Source organism: Manis pentadactyla, chromosome 3 (genome assembly GCF_030020395.1).
Source record: "Manis pentadactyla isolate mManPen7 chromosome 3, mManPen7.hap1, whole genome shotgun sequence".
Taxonomy (NCBI): domain Eukaryota; kingdom Metazoa; phylum Chordata; class Mammalia; order Pholidota; family Manidae; genus Manis; species Manis pentadactyla.
Genome location: NC_080021.1, coordinates 93,974,461 through 93,998,520, shown reverse-complemented (window position 1 = coordinate 93,998,520; position 24,060 = coordinate 93,974,461). Strand labels below are relative to the sequence as shown.

Sequence of the window (24,060 nt, the reverse complement as noted above, 5' to 3'; positions counted from 1 at the left end):
AGTGTTGTTGTTGTCATTTGTTTCCATATATTGCTGGATCTCCATTTTGATTTGGTCATTGATCCATTGATTATTTAGGAGCGTGTTGTTAAGCCTCCATGTGTTTGTGAGCCTCTTTGCTTTCTTTGTACAGTTTATTTCTAATTTTATGCCTTTGTGGTCTGAAAAGTTGGTTGGTAGGATTTCAATGGTTTGGAATTTTCTGAGGCTCTTTTTGTGTCCTAGTATGTGGTCTATTCTGGAGAATGTTCCATGTGCACTTGAGAAGAATGTATATCCCGCTGCTTTTGGATGTAGAGTTCTATAGATGTCTATTAGGTCCATCTGCTCTACTGTGTTGTTCAGTGCTTCCGTGTCCTTACTTATTTTCTGCCCAGTGGATCTATCCTTTGGGGTGAGTGGTGTGTTGAAGTCTCCTAGAATGAATGCATTGCAGTCTATATCCCCCTTTAGTTCTGTTAGTATTTGTTTCGCATATGCTTGTGCTCCTGTGTTGGGTGCATATATATTTAGAATGGTTATATCCTCTTGTTTGACTGAGTCCTTTATCATTATGTAGTGTCCTTCTTTATCTCTTGTTACTTTCTTTGTTTTGAAGTCTGTTTTGTCTGATATTAGTATTGCAACCCCTGCTTTCTTCTCACTGTTGTTTGCTTGAAATATGTTTTTCCATCCCTTGACTTTTAGTCTGTACATGTCTTTGGGTTTGAGGTGAGTTTCTTGTAAGCAGCATATAGATGGGTCTTGCTTTTTTATCCATTCTGTTACTCTGTGTCTTTTGATTGGTGCATTCAACCCATTAACATTTAGGGTGACTATTGAAAGATATGTACTTATTGCCATTGCAGGCTTTAAATTCGTGGTTACCAAAGGTTCAAGGTTAGCCTCTTTAGTATCTTACTGCCTAACTTAGCTCGCTTATTGAGCTGTTATATACACTGTCTGGAGATTCTTTTCTTCTCTCCCTTCTTGTTCCTCCTCCTCGATTCTTCGTATGTTGGGTGTTTTGTGCTGTGCTCTTTCTAGGATTGCTCCCGTCTAGAGCAGTCCCTGTAAGATGTTCTGTAGAGGTGGTTTGTGGAAAGCAAATTCCCTCAGCTTTTGTTTGTCTGGGAATTGTTTAATCCCACCGTCATATTTGAATGATAGTCGTGCTGGATACAGTATCCTTTGTTCAAGGCCCTTCTGTTTCATTGTATTAAATATATCATGCCATTCTCTTCTGGCCTGTAGGGTTTCTGTTGAGAAATCTGACGTTAGCCTGATGGGTTTCCCTTTATAGGTGACCTTTTCCTCTCTAGCTGCCTTTAAAACTCTTTCCTTGTCCTTGATCTTTGCCATTTTAATTATTATGTGTCTTGGTGTTGTCCTTCTTGGATCCTTTCTGTTGGGGGTTCTGTGTATTTCCGTGGTCTGTTCGATTACTTCCTCCCCCAGTGTGGGGAAGTTTTCAGCAATTATTTCTTCTAAGATACTTTCCATCTCTTTTCCTCTCTCTTCTTCTTCTGGGACCCCTATAATACGAATATTGTTCCTTTTGGATTGGTCACACAGTTCTCTTAATATTGTTTCATTCCTGGAGATCCTTTTGTCTCTCTCTATGTCAGCTTCTATGCGTTCCTGTTCTCTGATTTCAATTCCATCAATGGCCTCTTGCATTCTATCCATTCTGCTTATAAACCCTTCCAGAGTTTGTTTCATTTCTGCGATCTCCTTTCTGGCATCTGTGATCTCCTTCCGGACTTCATCCCATTTCTCTTGCGTATTTCTCTGCATCCCTGTCAGCATGTTTATGATTCTTATTTTGAATTTTTTGTCAGGAAGACTGGTTAGGTCTGTCTCCTTCTCTGGTGTTGTCTCTGTGATCTTTGTGTGCCTGTAGCTTTGCCTTTTCATGGTGATAGGAATAGTCTGCAGAACTGGGACGAGTGACGGCTGGAAGGACTTCCTTTCTTGTTGGTTTGTGGCCCTCCTCTCCTGGGAGAACAGCGACCTCTAGTGGCTTGTGCTGCGCAGCTGCGCGCAGACAGGGTTTCTGCTTCCTGCCCGGCTGCTATGGAGTTAATGTCCGCTGTTGCTGTGGGCGTGGCCTGGCTCGGGCAGCTACTCCAAAATGGTGGAGTCGCGTTGGAGCGGGAGCTGCTGGGAGGCTATTTATCTCCGTAAGGGGCCTCCCTGCTCCCTGCAGCCCAGGGGTTAGGGTGCCCAGAGATCCCGGATTCCCTACCTCTGGATTAAGTGACCCGCCCTGCCCCTTTAAGACTTCCAAAAAGCACCCGCCAAAACAAAACAACGCCCACCAAAAAAAAAATAAAAAAAAATTTTTTTAATTAAAAAAAAAAAAAAAAGTTTTTAATTAAAAAAAATAAAAAAGGTGGTCGTTCGTTTTTCTTTATTCTGCGGTGCCAGCCTCAGGCCTCTGCTCACCGGTCTTTCTGCCCTGTTTCCCTAGTATTGGGGTCCCTATCCCTTTAAGACTTCCAAAAAGTGCTCGCCAAAACAAAACAGCAGAAAAGCAAAAAAAAAAAAAATGGTCGCGCGCTTTTCTTATGTCCTCTGTCGCCCAGCCTCCAGTGCCCGCTCACTGTTCTTCCTGCCCTGTTTTCCTAGTATCGAGCGCCCTGCACTCTGGCCCGGATGGCTGGGGCTGGGCGTTCGGCAGTCTTGGGCTCCGTCTCCCTCCCGCTCTGCCTGCTCTTCTCCCGCCGGGAGTTGGGGGGAGGGGCGCTCGGCTCCCGCGGGGCCGGGGCTTGTATCTTACCCCCTTCGCGAGGAGCTGGGTTCTCTCAGGTGCAGATGTGGTCTGGATATTGTCCTGTGTCCTCTGGTCTTTATTCTAGGAAGGGTTGTCTTTGTTATATTTTCATAGATATGTTGTTTTGGGAGGAGATTTCCACTGCTCTACTCACGCCGCCATCTTCCGCCCCTCTCAACATTCTGTAATCTTGAATTCATTTTCTGTAGTCATGCTTTATTTACCTCTGTATTTCAGTCACCTAAAATGCTATACACATAGTCTCTAGTCAATAAATATCTGATGAATAAACAAATGAGGAAATATAGGTCAAATGAATGAAATGAAATTTTAGTCTCAGGGAAGCATGTAACAGTAATTGTCATGGAACGGATCATTAGCTCATGGAATGGATCATTGTCTTAAAGCTGTGACTGCTTATCAAATTTCTCTCTAAGATTTCAGCACTCTTTTATCATGTTGCCTTGCCTAAAATTATTCATTTTAAATGTGAACATAGTATTTACTTTCCAAAGGTATGTCCCAGCTCTGTTTGTTACTAACCATAACATTGCCTGTTTCATGTGGTAGGAAGGTTCAAAAGTTACTGTTTAATAATACTGGGATGAGTAATACTGAGTCATATTTTTATGACTGAAGACTTTTAACTCTGATAGGCAAGACATTGATCAAAAAACAACTAGAATACTTCAAAAGAAATGTTTTTAAATATATGAATAGTAGATTTTTTTCTGAGTGTCTGGATTCGGGACCTCATTTTCTTGTAAGTTAAATAGTATATTGAAGGGTTATATGTTGAGTATTGGTATACTCTGCAATCTTAGATTAAACATAATAAATTGTGTATTTAATTCCTAATAAAATTAATGATTTTAAGAACACTAGTGTTTATTGACAATTACAATAGTCTGCTGGCTGTTCCTGATTTATCATATCACTTTTGAGAAACTACCTTTTAGAACCATGACAGGTAATTGGTAATTTTCCTGAGGCACAGATTTGTATAGTTTGAAGCTAGCTGTCATGCTAAAGCTAGTGACTTATGAGTAAGGCTAGCTTACTGCCCTCCATCTTGCATTTTGATGAAATTTATGGTCTCTACTGGTTGCCCTGTAAAATAATAAAACTTTGTTTCTCAGTGGCAAAGTTCAAGAAAATAAAGCCAGTTGCTGGTACATGTGATGAAACGTGGGGGAAACAGAAGATAGATGTAAGAAGTGGTTCTTCTTACCCAAAATATTCAAGTTAATTATAAAACAGTTATTCCTGATAATGCTCTGAGAAGCCATAAATAGTATCCAGAACTGTATATGCTTAAACGTACTCATTCGTAGACTGCTATATATATTTATGTACTTGTGTCTGCTTTTTAATTGTAAAAGTAACACACAATTTGTTGTCCCTGTGCTAAATTAAAACAATTTTTAAGTTCCCTTTAACCACCTTCATCCTCAAATAATAAGTAAGCAGTTATTATTTGGTGTATTACAGGTCTTTTTCTGTTTATTTATATGCTTTCACACAGTGTGTAAAATGTTGACTTATACATGATCATACTGTATATAGCTTGCTTTTTTTTCTCTTTTTATGTCTTATCAATACATCTACCAGAGATCTACCACATCCCTCTTTGATTGCCATATAACATTCCATAGTCAAGTACCATAATCTACTTTATCAGTCCTTCAAAAGAATGGATCTTCAGTGTATTTTCTCTTTTTTCTGACATTAAAAATAATGCTATAGTGTACCTCCTCCTTGGTCATGAAGGAGGGACCATTTTGGACCATTTTCATGTTTCTAATATAGATAACCTAGATGTGGAATTGCTCTGTTGCAAATTTCAGTTTGGATAATAATGTTCATTTGCCTTCCAAAAAGTTTGATAAATTTACACATCTCCATCAGTTTATGATAATGAACGTATCCTATACTCTTGTCAACTCTGAATTGTATTCATCTTTTCACTTTTTTCCAGTTGCTATGATGACAACTAGCAGAAAATGAGTAAAAAAGTAGAGGACTTGAACAACACCATAAACCATATTGAATGAAAGACATATACAGATCACTCTAACCAACAGCAGGAGAATATACATTTTTCTAAACTGCACATAGAACATTCTCCAGGATAGACCATATGATAGGTTACAAATCAAGTGAGTTCATGAGTTGGAAAAGACTTAACTTACACAAAGTTTTCTCCTGATCCCCGTGGAATGAAACTAGAAACCAATAACAGGAGGAAAACTGGAAAATTCAACACTACTAAACAACCAGTGGGTCAAAGAATAAGTCACAAGGGAAATTAGACAATACCTTGAGACAAATGAAAATGGAAACACAACATTCCAAAACTAATGAGATGCAGTGGAAGCAGTGCTCAGAGGGAAATTTATAACTATAAATGCTTACATTAAAAAGATCTCAAGTCAACAACTTAACACTTTAAGTAACTAGAAGAAGATGGACAAGCTAAACTGAAAGCTAGCAGAAGAAAAAATGAAGATCAAAACAGACATAAATAAAATGGGAATAGAACAACAATAGAGGAAGATTAATGAAACCGAAATCAGTGCTTTGAAAAGATCAATAAAAGTGACAGGTCAGTTGACTGAGAAAGAAAAAGAAAGACTCAAATTGCTAAAATCAGAAATGTAAATGGACATATTAATACCAATTTACAGAAATTAAAAGTATTATAAGACAGTACTTTGAACAGTTTTATACTAGCAGATTAGATAATTTAGCTGAAGTGAACAAATTCCTAGAAATGCACAACCTGCCAAAACTGAATCATGGAGAAAATCTGAATGTACCTAGAACTAGTAAAGAGATTGGATACATAATCAAAAACAGCCTCAAAACAACAAAAAGACCTTGTGCAGATGGTTACACTGGTGAAGTCTACCAAATACTTAAAGAAGAATTAACACCAATCCTCAGATTCTCCCAAAAACTTGAAGAGGAAGAGCATTTCTTAACTCATCCTATGAGGCCAGCATTACCAGACACCAAAGCCAGACAAAGATACTACAAGAAAAGAAAACTATAAACCAACATCTCTTCTGAGTATACATACAAAAGTTTTCAAAAAAATACTGGTAAAATAATTGCAACAACATATTAAGCAGGATTATATACAGTAACCAAGTAAGGTTTATTCCTGGCATGCAAGGATGGCTCAACAAATGAAAACCAGTCAATGTAATAACACCACATTAACAGAATTAAGGAAGGGAGGGGGGAAAATACATGGTTATTTCAGTTGATGCAGAAAAAGAAATAAACGAAAATCAAAATATCCTTTCATGATTAAAAAAATCCAACAAACTAGGAATAGAGAGAAAATAACTCATGGATAAACAAGAGGTGGTATATATATACATTAGAATATTATTCAGCCTTAAAAAGCAGTAAGATTCTCATACAAGCAATAACATGGATGAACCTTGAAAACATTACACTAAGTGCAGTAAGCCAGACACAAAAGGAAAAACATATGATTCCTCTTATATGAAGTACTTAGAATAGTCAAATCCATAGAGACAGAAAGTAGAATAGTGGTTACCAGGGACTGAGGGGTGGGGAAGATGGGGAGTAATGGGTACAGAGTTTCAGTTTTGAGAAGATGTCAGAAATTCTGGAGAAGAGTAGTGGATATACTTGTATGACAATGTGCACATACTTAATACCTCTGAACCCTACAGTACTGTACCCTTTAAAATGGTCACTTATATGTTACATGTGTTTCCTCACAATTTTTAAATGGAATGAAAAGGGGAAAAAGTAATTTGAGTTCTTTTTGTAGTATGGGTATTAACACCTGCTCTATTATGCATATTGCAGAGTTTTTCGAGTCTTTTGCTTTTGTCTCTCTGGGATTGTTTATCTAATATTCTTATAGTCAGACTTTTTTGTTATATTCTTCATCCTGGTAGGCATTCTTTGGACTATCTTAATGTAAAGAGTCATATTTATTTCAGCCTTATGAAATGTTCTCGTTTCTTAGATTATTTTCACCCTCTTACTATCTAATCTTTATTTCTAGAACTTAGATTAGCAAGATTTGGGAGCATGTGGAATTATTTTGTAGTTGACTCTTTTACTCCATCAACCTCTTTAGTCTTTTATGATATTCTCTGGGAGAATTCTTCAACTTCATCTTCTACCTTGCTAATTTCTAATTAATGTCTATTCTGCTATATAGGCTAACTATTGACATTTTCATCTTGACAATTACATTTTAATGTATTATCTCTATACCTTTCTGGGGATATTATATTTCTTATAACATTTCCTATTTGTTCTGTTAACTAATATAAAATAAGCCATAAATCAACCGAAATTGCACTTTAGTGGCTTTATATTCAAAGTGTTACTCTGGAGTTAATTATTTTGGCAGAGGTGGGTTGGTCTAGTGCTCTGCCTCTTAAGTCTTCAAAGGCCTGAATTCTCTGGTTATCTTCAAAAGTCTCCTTACTTTGTAGGTCAGTCTTTTCTGATACGTCTGTAAACCCTGAGGAGCTTTAATGAGCCTAATTGCTTCTTTAAGTAATCAAGTCACTTAAGTCTCTTTCCAGAGAATGTTAACTCTTTCTGCCAGTTTATTCTTAAATTATTCTAAGAGTATTATTTTTACTCAGTTTCCTCACCCCTGCTCACTTTTTTATGTGACATTAGTCGTATCAAAGAAGTTTGAGAAAAAAAATGTGTCATCTGTCATTTTTAAATGGTAGTTTTTACTTTTAAATGGTAATTTTAACGCAATTTTTTATTATATGTCCTTCTGAAGTCTCATCAAAATCATTTTTTCAAAAATGCCACAGTTGTCAAGGGCATCAAATACAAATAACTTTACTGCACAAACATTATAAACATGACTCTTTTATGATCAGCCTTCTTGATTTCAACAACTATATGAGTCATGTAATGGTATACCTCCATTTTCCTACCAGTAAGAGAAGAATAACGCAGTTTGTAAAGTTTTGAGATCCTTGAACAGTAAGTGATATCTGCTATACTATTATTTTTGAAACGATATGTATAGAATTATAACTACTCTGAATTTGTGTTAAGTTAATGAGTTAAATGTATGAGTGAAGCTCTAATTATTTATGAATCCCAACCTTTACTGGGAAGTGGGGATAATTCCTAAGAAACTTTAAATTTAGCAAACGGCTATCACATCCTGTGTTCCAAGCACTGTTCTGAGCCCTTTCAGCATAACTTATTTAATGTTCAGAACAACTTCAAAAGAGAAGTTTCAGTACTCACTCCTTCCTACAGAGGAGAAAATGGAGGCCAAGGGTGTTTCCTTACAAGTGCTAGACCCAGGGCTGGAGCCCAGCCATCTGGATTCCTGAACACTCCCTTGGCCACCGTCCTTCCCTGCGGAACACTTCCCACGAGGGTCCTCCCTGCCTTCAGAATTGACCATTCCACCATCAGACGTGCATAATTAAACGCTAGTCTCTGACTGAAGTATTTAAGAATGAAATCATATCAAGTCTAGGATTTGCTTTAAAATACTCCACCAGGGGCAGAGATGAAACAGATTATTTCACCAGAAACTATTGAAGCTGAATGCTAAGTGCATGGGATCCATTCTGCTGTCTCCACTTTTGTGTACGTTAGAAATTTTTCATAATAGTGTGGTTTTTTTTAAGTTACTCTGTTAAACTTAAAAGGTCTATAGTGTTCTAGAAGGTCATTTCATTAATTTTAGTTTTCCTTGTGTTTAATGATAATTTTTGGTATGTTCTCAGTGATACTCTGGTATTTAACTGGAATTTCTTGTACCATTTATTTTTTAATAAATTACTGCTACTCAATAGTGTTTTTAGTATTATAACAATGAAGAAAACATTCATTTTCAGAATCCCATAAAATTCTATACTTTACAATATGTAAACACTAGCTTTTGAGAGGGCTCAATTTTGTCCAAACTTGTTTAAAATCATTATACCTAAACACACATTTAGTATAACCTGATTTTGTTTTTACAGGAACCAAGCAATAAAAGAGTTCGACCTTTAACTCGAGGTACATCCTTGGCAAATTTAATCTCTCCTGTGAGAAATGGAGCAGCCAGAAGCTTTGGTCATGGAGTACAGGTAAGGGGGAGTGGGGCTGGCGGTGAGTAATGTAGTGAGGAGGCTTTTATCTAAAAAGCCTAAAATTGGTATTTTTTCCTTGAGGTGTACAAACAGGTTTGCACTCCAAGCATAAATTTCCCTTTGGAATATGCTGGTAATAAATACCAGAACAATATTTATCTAATCTCACTATATTAGTTTACATCTTCTATCAAAGCATGATCTTGGATAGCTTTTATTTCTAAAAAGTAGTTTTGGCTGATAATATTTTACAATGATTGAAGCTTGGATAAATGCCTGGAGAAATTCTCTGAATTTTGTTTTCTAATTTGTCTATTTTTTTTTTAAGAAAAAAAAAAGAATAATTACTGTGTCCTCCAAAGCTTTTCTCTTTTGTTCACCTCTTTTTTTTTCTTCTGTTTAGCCATTAACACGTCATGGTGACAGCAGATCCCCAGCCTCTGCCCAAAAGTCCTCACGCAGGTCAACAGTCCCAACACCTGCCAAAAGGAGAAGTAGCGTCCTGTGGTCAGAGACGTTAGGCGTCAACATGAGAGAGTCTTTAACTGCCCAAGAAATCAAACGTCAGGAGGTAAGCTGCCATCCAGTAGTGAGAGCATATATATTGGCCTATACTAAAAAAAATAGTACCTGTTTGTTAAATAGGTGTTTTGCTAGATTAGCAAACTAATGCCTAAGGCAAAATCAACTTGCATTTTTGTATTTGCCAGTAATTCTTAATACACGCTAAGCAACACTTTGTGATTGGTGTGGTTCATCGGATTGAACTTTTCCTGATGGCGTTGTTATAAAACATAGGGCACTATATAAAATATTGAGACTCCATTCGGAATTTGTTTTCAGACTGAGACACTTTAAAAAGGACTGTTTGAAACATCAGTTAAATAATGGTATCAGTTGTACATAATTTTCCTTTCTCAGAGGAAGGGACGGTGACTTACGAGGTTTGCTTCATTTTTTTAGGCAATATATGAAATGTTCCGAGGTGAACAGGACTTAATTGAAGATCTCAAACTTGGAAGAAAGGTCAGTGTATAACTTTTTATCATACACTCTGGTTTTTAGAAATTATGTTTAACAAATTCTAACATAGTTTTCTTTTTAGAAGCAGAAAATATCTACTAGTGAATACGTTTTTTTTACATGAGCTTTATTAGACACGTCTTCAAATATGAATGTCAGTGAGTCTTTTACGGGGATTAGCAAACATACTTTAATTTCTTCTGTTTTACAGTAGAAACCAAAATGACTTTTGTACAGTTACTCAAACTTGCATTCAAGTACAGATCTCTCATAATGTCTTCTTTGCTTGATCTGTGTGACGCATTTCTCCCCCTCTGATAGGCATACCACGACCCCATTTTAAAGTTGTCTATGTCAGAAGAGGAACTCACACATATATTTGGTGACTTGGATGCTTACATACCTTTGCATGAAGGTGAGATACGCTGCTTAATTTTCTTTAGAATCTTGAACAGCAGGAATACAAGTTTAAATCTCAACTTCTAATTTAGTGCTGAATTATTTTTAAAATAAACCTATTCTTGGTATTTCTGCTTTTTTATGCTTCAGATTTGTTGGCAAGAATAGGAGAAGCAACGAAGCCTGATGGGAGAGTGGAGCAGATTGGTCACATTCTTGTGAACTGGGTATGTAGTGAGTATTCTACTCCAGAATGTTTTTCACAAGTACATGCCACACTTGTCATTGTAATGAGTATCAGAACCACTTGATCCAGGAATGGGATTATAAAAACAGATAAACAAGGCATTAAAATTGAACAAATTTTTGTAGCTATAAGAACTTACAGTCTCTGTGTAAAAACCTACTTGATGAATGATAGTTTTGCTTTAAAAATGTTCCTCCTTGTACAGAGTTCTCACATTATATGCAATTAATTTTCTACTTCAATTAATATTTGAGTGCATGCCAGATGCTTTGCACTGTTGTAGGAGGGATCACTGGGAATTGAGAGATAAAAGGCAGTCTCTACATGAGTAATCTAGTGAGGGACAGTCAAGTAAAAAAAGAGTTTGAAGGTTGGTAATGGTGATACAGGAAGGGTACGGTGTTCTGGGACTAGAGAAGACTAGCATCTAACTAGTTGGGGAAAGTGAAAGTCATGAGTGTTTGGTTGAATTCAGCTAAATTAGGGAAATTAGAAAAGGGTGTTTGGTGTTGGCTCAGAATACTCTACTCCCCCTAATATCACCTGCAGGACAATGCTCATAGCTTGTCGGAGCTTTCCAGAACAGCTGTGAGCTTTATGTTTCATGTTCACAAGCTTACTAATGGACTGACCATAGCAGGAACTTACCTTACTTTGTTTTCTCTTCTCACTCTTCAGTTGCCAGGCTTGAATGCCTACAAAGGCTACTGTAGTAACCAGCTGGCAGCCAAAGCTCTTCTTGACCAAAGGAAACAGGACCCAGGAGTCCAGGACTTTCTCCAGCGATGTCTTGAGTCTCCCTTCAGCCGAAAACTAGATCTGTGGAGCTTCCTCGATAATCCCCGAAGTCGCCTAGTCAAATACCCTTTACTGTTAAAAGAAATTCTTAGACATACTCCAGAAGACCACCCTGATGTTCAGCTTCTGCAGGAAGCTGTAAGTAGTCCAACTAATGATTCTTGTGTTTTCCAAATTTATACATTAGCTTGTCTTAGAAAGTTATGCAGTGCTGCTCCCAATTACGCATAGTGACTCAACATCGGGAGGTGTTTGGTGGATGTTTTAAGCACCCCATACGCTCGTGCCCCACACACTGAGTAATAAAGATTCAGGACACAAACTGTATTTGTATTCTAATCAAAAGACTGGATTCTGGTCTTACCACTTCCACTAGCGAGCTGGAGAACTTTGGGCAAATTACCTAATTAGGCTGAAACTGTTTCTTCATCTGTAAAATGAAGGGACTGGCTGAATTAACTGATTTCAAGAGTTCCCTTCAAGCTTTAAAATTCTATCATTTTGATGTGGTGTTTTAGCCCTGTAGGGACACTGACTACATTATTCTGAAAAGGCTCCATCAGGTTTTTGATAATTTTTAGATATTGATAATACAAGGACTTCTCTCCGATATCAACTTGAAGAAAGGAGAATCAGAATGTCAGTATTACATCGACAAACTGGAGTATCTGAATGAAAGGAAGAAGGATCCTCGAATTGAAGCAAGCAAAGTATTGCTTTGCCACGGGGAGCTGAAGAATAAAAATGGACATGTAAGTGTATCTTAGAGCTAATAGGAAATGAGCCATTTCTACCCTTTCTCACCATTTGTTTCTACATAGATTATGAAGCAGGTTGTAAAATAAACTCATCAAATAGTGAAAGAAGGTTACTGGTTTTTGTTCTTTGTTACCAGCTTTCATAACGCAAACATTTGGTTTCTGTCTTTACAGAATAACTTAAATGTCTCTGGAGAATCAATAATATTTTACTTTTTAGTTTTGGAGCATAAATCAATTTGGCTAGCAGTTTTTCTGAATAAATTATTAGTTCCATGTTTCATAAAAAAATAACATATCCATGAGAAGATTTTTCTGAGGAGTTGATAGTGATGGAAGCAGTTGTAGCATTACTAACCAGATTTCTGCAGCAGACTAACTGGAAGCAAACTTACTTTTAGAATTTTAATTGAAAAAGTACCTTCCAGAGCTGAGTATAAGCATGAGTGGTATTTTTTCTTTCATTATTTGCTTTTCAGAAGCACGATTAATAAGTTAAGGTTCTTTTTGGAAAAAGATGAAATCTGAAAACTCTGATTTATACTGCGAGTCCCAGCTGTTCTATAAAGGCTTAAATTTGTGTGCGGCAAAGCAGAACCATTAACATTTTTACAAGCTTGCATTGTTAAAATCCTTACTTTGTTATTAAACTTTGGTGTACAATCCTGGCCTTTCCAGGCATGTTCCTACTGCTAGGCCTTTGTGGGGTGCAGTGATTACTCAGCTGCTACCTCAGCTAATGTTATACGCCAATGAAAAGTTTTTATAGTCTGAGATTAGACAGGCTCTGCATCCAGAACATGCATAGCCTTAGAATCCTCCTCTTTCTGTGGTCATCTACAAGGGGAATGAAATAAATGTGATGAGATCAATCATGTCTAAATTCCAATCACTTAAAATCACAGGGTTCCACATGTAGGAAGTATTTGTTTCTCATTTCTGTAGAAATTTTACATTTTCCTGTTTCAAGACATCTTGGTTTTGACTTGGGCTGTTACACGAAATGAACGTCACTCTTGCCAAGTTTACCAACAACCAATCCCCGTCCAAGAGCTGGTCTTTGAAGACCTGCGGGATGGAGATATGAGAATGGGACGGTCCTTTTGAGGGGCTTTCGGCAGTTCACATATAGGTAAAGATACAAATTGTAAAATTGTTTAAATTAACAAACTCAGAACTTAAGTAAATTTAGTTTTAATCTTTAAAAATTCTGTCTCAGATTAAAATATAAGATACATTTATAAATTCAGACAATTCAACATCCCAAAAAAAATCTGATTTAAAAAATGAGAACCTGAATGGACATTTTCTGAAGATGTACAGATGGCCAACAGACACATGAAAAGATGTTCAGCATCACTAATCATCAGGGATGTGCAAATCAAAACCACAATGAGATATCACTTTACACTAGTCAAAATGGCTAGTATTAAAAAACAAACAACAAGTATGGGGAAGATTGTGGTGCACTGCTGGTGAGAATGTAAATTGGTGCAGCCTCCATGGAAACAGTATGGAGGCTCCTCAAACACTTACAGAGAGGCATACCATATTACCCAGTAACTCCACCTCTGGACACTTAACTGAAGAAAACAGAAACACTAATTCAAAAAGATATGTGTACCCCTATGTTAACTGCAGCACTATTTACAATAGCCAAGATATGTGTCCATCAATAGATAAATGAATGAGGAAGATGTAGATACATGGGCAATAACTCGGCCATAAGAAAGAATTAAATCTTGCCATTTGTGACAGCATGGATGGTCGCAGAGGATATTGTGCTAAGTGAAAAAAGAGAAAAACAAATACCATTATGATTTCACATCCATCACACAGCGTCTGAAAAACAGACAAAACAGAAATAGGCTCATTCAGACAAAGAATAGGTGGTTGCCTTGGTGGGGTGGGGTAGTAGGCAAAATAGGTGAAGGGGATAAAGAGGTGCAAACTTCCAGTTACAAATTAGTCACAGACTGAAGGTACAGCATGGGGAAAATAAAAGAGAATTGTGTCTCCACACAAAAAATTACAAATGAAAGGATTCCATTGTACTATAGCTGCTGCTGTCATCAAGTTGTGCTCTGACACAAGTAGGTGCATCTAATAAATAATGTCCTAAGGCTTTATTAAATGCATCCACCTAACAGTGTACATGTACAGAAATTCCAGTACCCACACCAAGATTATAGGACCACTTCATCTACACAAACTGTTTTTAAGTCTGATTTCCTTTCTTTTTTCCAATTTTTTTCCTAGCTAAAAGTATCTTTAGAGTTCGCTTCCAAGACCCCTCCCCAGGCCAGTCTCACACTCTGCAAGACAATGATGTGTTCCACAAGCAGCAGTGGATCAACTGTATTCGAGCCGCCATAGCCCCTTTCCAGCAGGCCACCAGTCCAGCCGAGCTGCAGGGTTTGCCTGAGCTCCATGAGGAGTGCGTCGAGAACAACCCCTCCGCTGGGAATGTCAAAACCCAGAGAAGGGCGTCTACAGCATCCAGTGTGACTCAGGTCGAAGTTGATGGGGACGCTTCAGCGTGTGTCTCCCCTGCGTGCACCACAGACGACATGAAGAGTGTCAGAGCGCACCGAGCACAGCCTGGCTTCCCAAAGCCAAGGGACAAATCTCCATTGGGTGGTGAATGGAAAGAGACTTCAGTATAAAGGAAGTTCTGTGTGTTACTGGTGCAGAGTCTGTTTATTTATAAATGTATACAGTTTGGGTTTTCTTGTAATATGAGCATGGGAGCGTTGCAAGGTTACTTAATACTAGTCTTAACATTTTCTGTTTTTGTTCTTTTTATTTTTTTTTAATGGCAGCTAAAGATACATATACAGATTACTGTTAAAACTGCAACCTTTTTTTAAAGATACATTCTCATAATTTGGAACATGCAAGCCTGGTATTTTTAATCAAATGAAATATTTATGGAATGGGTTTCTTCTTCATTCTAAATTCATCAGGACTTTCCAATAACTGCCTATTGTGATATTTACAATATCTACCAAACCTTAAAATTTTGCAAATACTGGGACTTTACCAGTGTTTCTTTGATAAACTGCATGTGCAGAATTTGAAATTTTAACATTGGCTCCTAAAATCTACACAGAATACAGGTGTGTAATACATTAGAATTTATACTGAAACATAAGTTCCTTTTGAAACGAAGTATAAAACTTTATACAGATCTTTCATTTTATCAACTGGAATACTTTATACAAGTTTTTTTCACTACACATTCCTCATTTTTATTCACTTAACCTGCCAATTATTTAATTATTTTTTATTATAAAGTAGTTTTTAGTATTTATTTTCTTACTTTGATACCTTTACAGATTGGTAGCATTTATTTGTCCCCATTGATAAAAATGTGTACATATGTGCATATATATATATATGTGTGTGTGTGTGTTTTAAATCATATTTCCTTTATCTACTGAAACCAAGCCATACTGTTTTTGAGCCAATTAAGAAAATTGTGATTTTTCAAATGTAGCATTGCAAGGTGGTGAACACACATGAACTGACTCGGTGTATTCTGGACTACTGAATACTCTGAGTGTATAGTAAGTTATAGAAGGCTTGGGGAAAGAGAATTTTATTTGTGTTGGTTTATAATACCTGCAAATAATGAGTTTGAAAAGAAGTAGTTGTGTTGAAAATCTGACCATATTATATCAATTTTTGTGGATTTATTCATAAGAGGGAAAAAGTAATGAATCTTTTACTGTAAAATATTTCTGTTCAAATGAGATCATAGTCTTTAAGTGGAGGACTAAATGCTCTGTGTCATGGCAGACTTATAATGTTGATCATTCAAGGAAATGTTGACTATTCTGTGAACTGTATTTGGCCAGCACAAGTGAAAATGGAGAACGATTGTAAATAGATCAGTCCAAATGACTTCTCTGTATAAATGAATTATACAATTAACAAAGCACACACATAAAAAGTCCTTAAAAGCTTCCTGGCAGGTAGATATCTGAGAGACATGTGCCAGAATGTGTTGGTATGGCAAAGGAGGACATGCCAAGCCTCACAAGGTTCTAAAAATCATAAATACTTAAACCTTTGAAATTTATTGGTAAGAGAAAGATTCAAGTAAGTCAAGTTTTGTGACTTATTAAGCCATTTCGAAAGCCATATAATCAGAAATAGCAATCAGATTGAAGAAGCAACCTAGCCACTTTCTGGATACACTTGTAAATCTAATAGCAAAGCATCCTGATTTGACTAATTTAAGGTTTTAATTTAGGGACCGAAGGTTTCTGAGTTTGGATATGCAAAGTCAAACATGTAGATTATACCAATGTTCTCATCAGAAAAATCAGAAAGCAAGTTTCTAACCATTTCTAGAGATGTTATATAGATTATTATTCCAGAGTTACCTTGATCAGCTTCTAAAGTTACATAAGTAATTAGTACTTCAAACATTCCCTCCTTGGGTCAACATCTGATAATCACTGACCTAGCCAACAGCCATTATGTAAATGATACATAAGTACTGACATACATCTACTGTCTTCAGCTTGCCTAAGCTGTTCAGAGTCTGAGTTGAAGGTAGCCTGATTTTTCTTTTTGAACTTCATAAAAAACAGTGAGTGTGCTTGTATATTTAGGAGCAAAAGATAGTTTCCACCTGGCAAGGTCTTTTTAAAGCTATGCGCCATCTTGGGATGTGTGCTCACAAGGTGGTAAGGGAAGCAAAGGCATCTGATAAACTAGTAGTCAGTGGGGGTCATAGTGTCACTGAATCACCCATGAATCAGCACTGGCATTTGCTCACCTGCCCAAGGAAGTGGGGTCTAGCCACCTTTGTGCTGGCTTGTCTGCCTTTATGCTTTTCTGAATATGCAGATCCAGCACAGTATTTGGTTTTTAATTATATATATGTGTGTGTGTGTGTCTATATATATATAGCTACCTACCATGTTACTAAATTAATTTCACAAACATCAGCAAATGCCTAGTTAAGGCTCCCATCTGTCAACCTTGACGACGACAGAAAGACCAAACTGAACATTTTATAGTTCGCCTTCATCAGACCCCTCAGTTAAATCTATCGCCCATCCCTAGAGATGGACCAGCTAGTAGCATTGCTTCCATTGTTTAGAAGTTCTAGGAGTTCAAGGTAGATGATATTTCAACCTACATATGTAGGCTTTTCTTAATCAGCATTGGAGAACACCAATGAAAAAAGTTATATCCCTTTGTCCATAGAACCTAATTCCCATGAGTGGAATGTTCTAGCAAAGAAAATCTCCCTTGGTACAAAAGCATCTAGAACTTGCTAGATCAGGAGTATTTTTGGTATATGCACATTTGAGCAACTCCAGACCCGACTGCAAGTCTGAAGACATCACGGGTGATTCCTTGGGTCCAGTAGCACATCATCTTATTTAGAGCATGATTATCTTGAGACTAATGATGAGCCCTCTCTCTAGAAATGCACAAATTACGGGGCCAGGGGTAATTCCCCAAACCTATATATGACCCCAAGTTAAGACTGGCTACGTCTGTTGTGACCACAACTTTCTTTAGGGAAACATGCTGGAGAGCAAGGATGCAATATTTTTTCATATGGATTCGCAAAGCACTAGTTTCACACCTGTTTTATAAATAGTGGTTGAAAAGTACCATCTATCAGACTTCTAGTCAGTCTCCTGACACTTGTACCACTTTCTATAATTTTTATTGAAATAATATGTATCTCTTGAGTGTACTTTTCAGAAGTGCTTAAATTAGGTATCACAAGTACCTGAGACAATGGGAGCATCAGTTAGAATAATAAACAAGTTTAAATGAATACCTTTAGAGTGACTCTATTAAAAAAAAGTTTTGTTTTGGAGTGTCTCAGGAAATCAACTTACTACCCGGAAAACTGATAAAGGAAGAAAACAAGCACTCATTGCATCCTTGTCAAACCACGTCAGGGTAACCAAACTGAGCAGGGGAAGGTTTTCCTCACAGCAGTCGCCCAGCCAATCAGTGAAGAAGGAATGACAGAACATCATTTTGTAAGCCCTCACGAGCACTTGGACATAGATGTTGATTCATATGGAACGCGAGACACAATGTGCCACCTAATGCAAGTGCACACTGCCACCTAAGCAATCTTGCCAAGAAAATCAGGCTGAATTGCAACAGCAGGAATCTTGAAGACAAATGACATAGTTTCTTCAACAAACCATAAAAGAGAAACATCGATGACTTAACAGACATACCAAACAATTCCAATGTATGGACTTGACTCCTAAAACAAAGTTTTACATAAAATAAAACAATCCAAAAGTACCCAGTATTGACGATATTTGTAGTCCAGTAGTTAGGTTTTCTGGAACATCAGTGGATAAAATTGTATGCTCTCTGCGACGTCCTTCAAAATAATGGAGCTAGAAGAGCATGACTGGGGGTAAAAGTGAAACAAGATTGGCCGTAAATTAAGAATTGCTGAATCCAGATGAGATGTAATGAGAATTCATTGTATTTTCTGCATCATTTGTATGTTTGTAATTACTCATTTAAAAAAGCTAAAAACGGGGGTGGAGCCAAGATGACGGCATAAGTAGAGCAGCGGATATCTCCTTCCAAAACCATATATATTTTTGAAAATACAGCAAATACAAATATCCCTAAAAGAGAGACCAGAAGATACAGGACAACAGCCAGGCTACATCCACACAGGCTAGAACCCAGTGCCTCACGAAGTGGGTAAGATACAAGCTGCGGCCCAGTGGAATCCGAGTGCCCCTCACCTCAGCTCCTGGCAGAAGGAAAGGAGTCAGAGCGGGAAGGGAGAAGGAGCCCAGGACTGCTAAACACCGAGCCCTAGCCAGCCGCACTGGAGCAGAGACACACAGTGCATGCGTGGGGTGCTGGACACTAGGGAAACAGGACAGTAAGACCTGTGAGCAGGTCCCCGCAGCCAACGCCCCTGGTACAAAGAAAAGCGAGTGCTTTTTGAAAGTCTTAAAGGGACAGGAACCCCACAGCTGGATGGAAACGTCTTGGGACACTTAGCCCAGCAGCTGGGAATCCTGGGGAACTCTGGTTCTGTAACCCCTGGGCAGCACTGTAGCTCAGAGGTCCCTGACAGAGATAAACAGCCTCCCACCCATTTCCCATACAACGCAGCTCCGCCATAGTGTAGAAGCAGCCTGAGGCAGTAGGACAGAGCTTCTTTCACAGCAGCCAGGCAGGAATTAGAAACCCTGTCTGCACACAGCTGCCCAGCACAAGCCATTAGGGGTCGCTGTTCTCCGAGGAGAGGAAGGCCACAAACCAGCAAGAAGGGACGTTCTCACAGCGGACACATCAGACAGCTTCTCACAAATACCTCTATCACCATGAAAGGGTAAAAGAATTTGATACAGACCAAACTAACCCAGACATCCTCCACTGACAAAGAATCTGGGGAGATAGACCTAACCAATCTCCCTGAAAAAGAATTCAAAATAAAGGTCATAACCATACTGATGGAGCTGCACAGAAATATGCAAGAGTGAAGGGATGATGTCCGTAAGGAGATAACAAAAATGTAACAATCTCTGGAAGGATTTATAAGCAGAATGGATAAGATGCAACAGGCCATTGATGGAATTGAAACCAGAGAACAGGAACACATAGAAGCTGATGCAGAGAGAGATACAAGGATCTCCAGGAATGAAACAATATTAAGAGAACTGAGTGACCAACCCAAAAGGAACAATATCCGCATTATAGGGGTACCAGAAGAAGAAGAGAAAGAAAAAGGAATAGAAAGTGTATTTGAAGAAATAATTGCTGAAAACTTCCTCAAAATGGGGGAGGAAATAATCAAACAGACCATATAAGTACACAGAACTCCCAACAGAAGGGACCCAAGGAGGACAACACCAAGACACATAATAATTAAAATGGCAAAGATCAAGGACAAGGACAGAGTATTAAAGGCAGCTAGACAGAGGAAAAATGTCACCTACAAAGGAAAACCCATCAGGCTATCATCAGATTTCTTAACAGAAACCTTACAGGCCAGAAGAGAATGGCATGATATATTTAATGCAATGAAAGAGAAGGGCCTTGAACCAAGAATACTGTATCCAGCACGATTATCATTTCAATATGAAGGAGGGATTAAACAGTTCCCAGACAAGCAAAAGTTGAGGGACTTTGCCTCCCACAAACAACCTCTACAGGGTATTTTAGAGGGATTGCTCTAGATGGGGGCACTCCTAAGGTTAAACAGATGTCACCAGAGAAAATAAAATCACAGCAAAGAAAGCAGACCAAACAAATACCAACTAAAGGCAAAAAATAAAATCAACTACCCACTAAAAGCAGTTAAAGGAAACACGAGAGAGCACAGAATAAAACAACAAATATATAAAGAATGGAGGAGGAGGAATAAGAAGGGAGAGAAGAAAAGAATCTCCAGACAGTGTTTATAATAGCTAAATAAGCAAGTTAAGTTAGGCAGTAAGATACTAAAGAAGCTAACCTTGAACCTTTAGTAATCACGAATCTAAAGCCTGCAATGGCAATAAGTACATATCTTTCAATAATCAACCTAAATGTAAATGGAATGAATGCACCAATCAAAAGACACAAAGAATGGATAAAAAAGCAAGACCCATCTATACGCTGCTTACAGGAGACACACCTCAAACACAATGACTTGCCCAGACTAAAAGTCAAGTGATGGAAAAAGATATTTCATGCAAACAACAGGGAGAAGCAGCAGGTGTTGCAGTACTAGTATCAGACAAAATAGACTTCACAACAAAGAGAGTAACGAGATAAAGAAGGACATTACATAATAATAAAGGGGTCAGTCCAACAAGAGGATATAACCATTATAAATATATATGCACCCAATACAGGAGCACCAGCATATGGAAAAAAATACTAACAGAACTAAAGGAGGAAATAGAATGCAATGCATTCACTTTAGGAGACTTCAACACACCACTCACTCCAAAGGATAGATCAACCAGACAGAAAATAAGTAAGGACACAGAGGCACTGAACAACACACTAGAACAGATGGACCTAATAGACACCTACAGAACTCTACATCCAAAAGCAACAGGATACACATTCTTCTCAAGTGCACATGGAACATTCCCCAGAATAGACCACATACTAGGCCACAAAAAGAGCCTCAGTAAATTCAAAAAAACTGAAATCCTACCAACTAACTTTTCAGACCACAAAGTATAAATCTAGAAATAAACTGTACAAAGAAAGCAAAAAGGCTCACTAACACATGGAGGCTTAACAACATGCTCCTAAATAATCAATGGATCAATGGTCAGACTGAAATGGAGATGCAGCAATATATGGAAACAAATGACAAGAAAAAAACAAAGCCCCAACTTCTGTGGGACGCAGCAAAAGTAGTCTTAAGAGGAAAGTATATAGCAATCCAGGCATATTTAAAGAAGGAAGAATGATCCCAAATGCATAGTCTAAAGTAACAATTATCAAAATTGGTTAAAAAAGAAAAAATGAGGCCTAAAGTCAGCAGAAGGAGGGAAATAATAAAGTTCAGAGAAGAAATAAATAAAATTGAGAAGAATAAAACAATAGAAAAAAAATCAATGAAACTAAGAGCTGGTTCTTTGAGAAAATAAACAAAATAGACAAGCCTCTAGCCAGACTTATTAAAAGAAAAAGAGAATCAACACACATCAACAGAATCAGAAATGAGAATGGAAAAATCACGATGGACCGCACAGAAATATAAAAAATTGTTTGAGAATACTATGAAAACTGATATGCTAACAAGCTGGAAAACCTAGAAGAAATGGACAACTTCTTAGAAAAATACAACCTTCCAAGACTGACCAAGGAAGAAACACAAAATCGAAACAAACCAATTACCAGCAAAGAAATTAAAGCAGTAATCGAAAATCTACACAGGAACAAAACCCCTAGGCCAGATGGATTTACCTTGGAATTTTATCAGACATACAGAGAAGACATAATACCCATTCTCCTTAAAGTTTTACAAAAAATAGAAGAGGAGGGAATACTCCCAAACTCATTCTATGACGCCAACATTTCCCTATACCAAAACCAGGCAAAGACCCCATCAAAAAAGAAAATTACAGAGCAATATCCCTGATGAACATAGATGCAAAAATACTCAAAAAAATATTACCAAACAGAATTCAAAAATACATCAAAAGGATCATACACCATGATCAAGTGGGATTCATCCCAGGGATGCAAGGATGGTACAACATTCAAAAATCCATCAACATCATCCACCACATCAAAAAAAAGAAAGATAAAAACCACATGGTCATCTCCATAGATGCTGAGAAAGCATTTGACAAAATTCAACATCGATTCATGATAAAAACTCTCAGCAAAATGGGTGTAGAGGGCAAGTACCTCAACATAATAAAGGCCATATATGATAAGCCCACAGCCAACATCATACTGAACAGCGAGAAGCTGAATGCTTTTCCTCTGAGATCGGGAACAAGACAGGGATGCCCACTCTCCCCACTGTTATTCAACATAGTACTGGAGGTCCTAGCCACGGCAATTAGACAAAGCAAAGAAATACAACCAATCCAAATTGGTAAAGAAGAAGTAAGCTGTCACTATTTGCAGATGACATGATATTGTACATAAAAAACCGCGAAGACTCCACTCCAAAACTACTAGAACTGATACCAGAATATAGCAAAGTTGCAGGATACAAAATTAACACACAGAAATCTGTGGCTTTCCTATACACTAAAAATGAACCAATAGAAAGAGAAATCAGGAAAACAATTCCATTCACAATTGCATCAAAAAGAATAGAATACCTAAGAATAAACCTAACCAAGGAAGTGTAAGACCTCTACCCTAAAAACAATGAGACACTCTTAAGAGAAATTAAATAGGACACTAACAAATGGAAACTCATCCCACGATCTTGGCTAGGAAGAATTAATATCGTCAAAATGGTCATCCCGCCCAAAGCAATATACAGATTTGATGTAATCCCTATCAAATTACCAACAACATTCTTCAACGAACTGGAACAAATAGTTCAAAAATTCATATGGGAACACCCAAGACCCCGAATAGCCAAAGCAATCCTGATAAAGAAGAATAAAGTGGGGGGGATCTCGTTCCTCAACTTCAAGCTCTACTAAGAAGCCATAGTAATCAAGACAATTTGGTACTGGCACAAGAGCAGAGCCACAGACCAGCGGAAGAGAATAGAGACTCCAGACATTAACCCAAACATATATGGTCAATTAATACACGATAAAGGAGCCATGGACATACAATGGGGAAATGACAGTCTCTTCAACAGATGGTGCTGGCAAAACTGGACAGCTACATGTAAGAGAATGAAACTGGATCACTGTCTAACCCCACACACAAAAGTAAATTTAAAATGGATCAAAGACCCTGAATGTAAGTCATGAAACCATAAAACTCTTAGAAAAAAACATAGGCAAAAATCTCGTGGACATAAACATTAGCGACTTCTTCATGAACATTATGTCCTCGGGCAAGGAAAACAAAAGCAAAGATGAACAAGTGGGACTATATCAAGCTGAAAAGCTTCTGTACAGCAAAGGGCACCATCAATAGAACAAAAAGGTACCCTACAGTATGGGAGAATATATTCGTAAATGACAGATCCGATAAAGGCTTGACATCCAAAATATATAAAAAGCTCACGCACCTCAACAAACAAAAAGCAAATAATCCAATTAAAAAATGGGCAGAGGAACTGAACAGACAGTTCTCCGAAGAAGAAATTCAGATGGCCAAAAGACACATGAAAACATGCTCCACATCGCTAGTTATCAGAGAAATGCAAATTAAAACCACAATGAGATATCACCTCACACCAGTAAGGATCGCCACCATCCAAAAGACAAACAACAACAAATGTTGGTGAGGTTGTGGAGAAAGGGGAACCCTCCTACACTGCTGGTGGGAATGTAAATTAGTTCAACC

The 24,060-nt window shown here is 37.7% G+C and overlaps 1 protein-coding gene and 1 pseudogene across 27 annotated transcripts in view; one reads left to right on the top strand and one right to left on the bottom strand.

The window, feature by feature from the left end:
* The window catches only part of LOC118912359 (neuroepithelial cell-transforming gene 1 protein-like), a 28,094-nt pseudogene extending 12,781 nt beyond the window's left edge, over positions 1 to 15,313 (top strand).
* The window catches only part of TASOR2 (transcription activation suppressor family member 2), a 252,793-nt gene that overhangs the window by 176,882 nt on the left and 51,851 nt on the right, over positions 1 to 24,060 (bottom strand). The window lies entirely within an intron of this gene.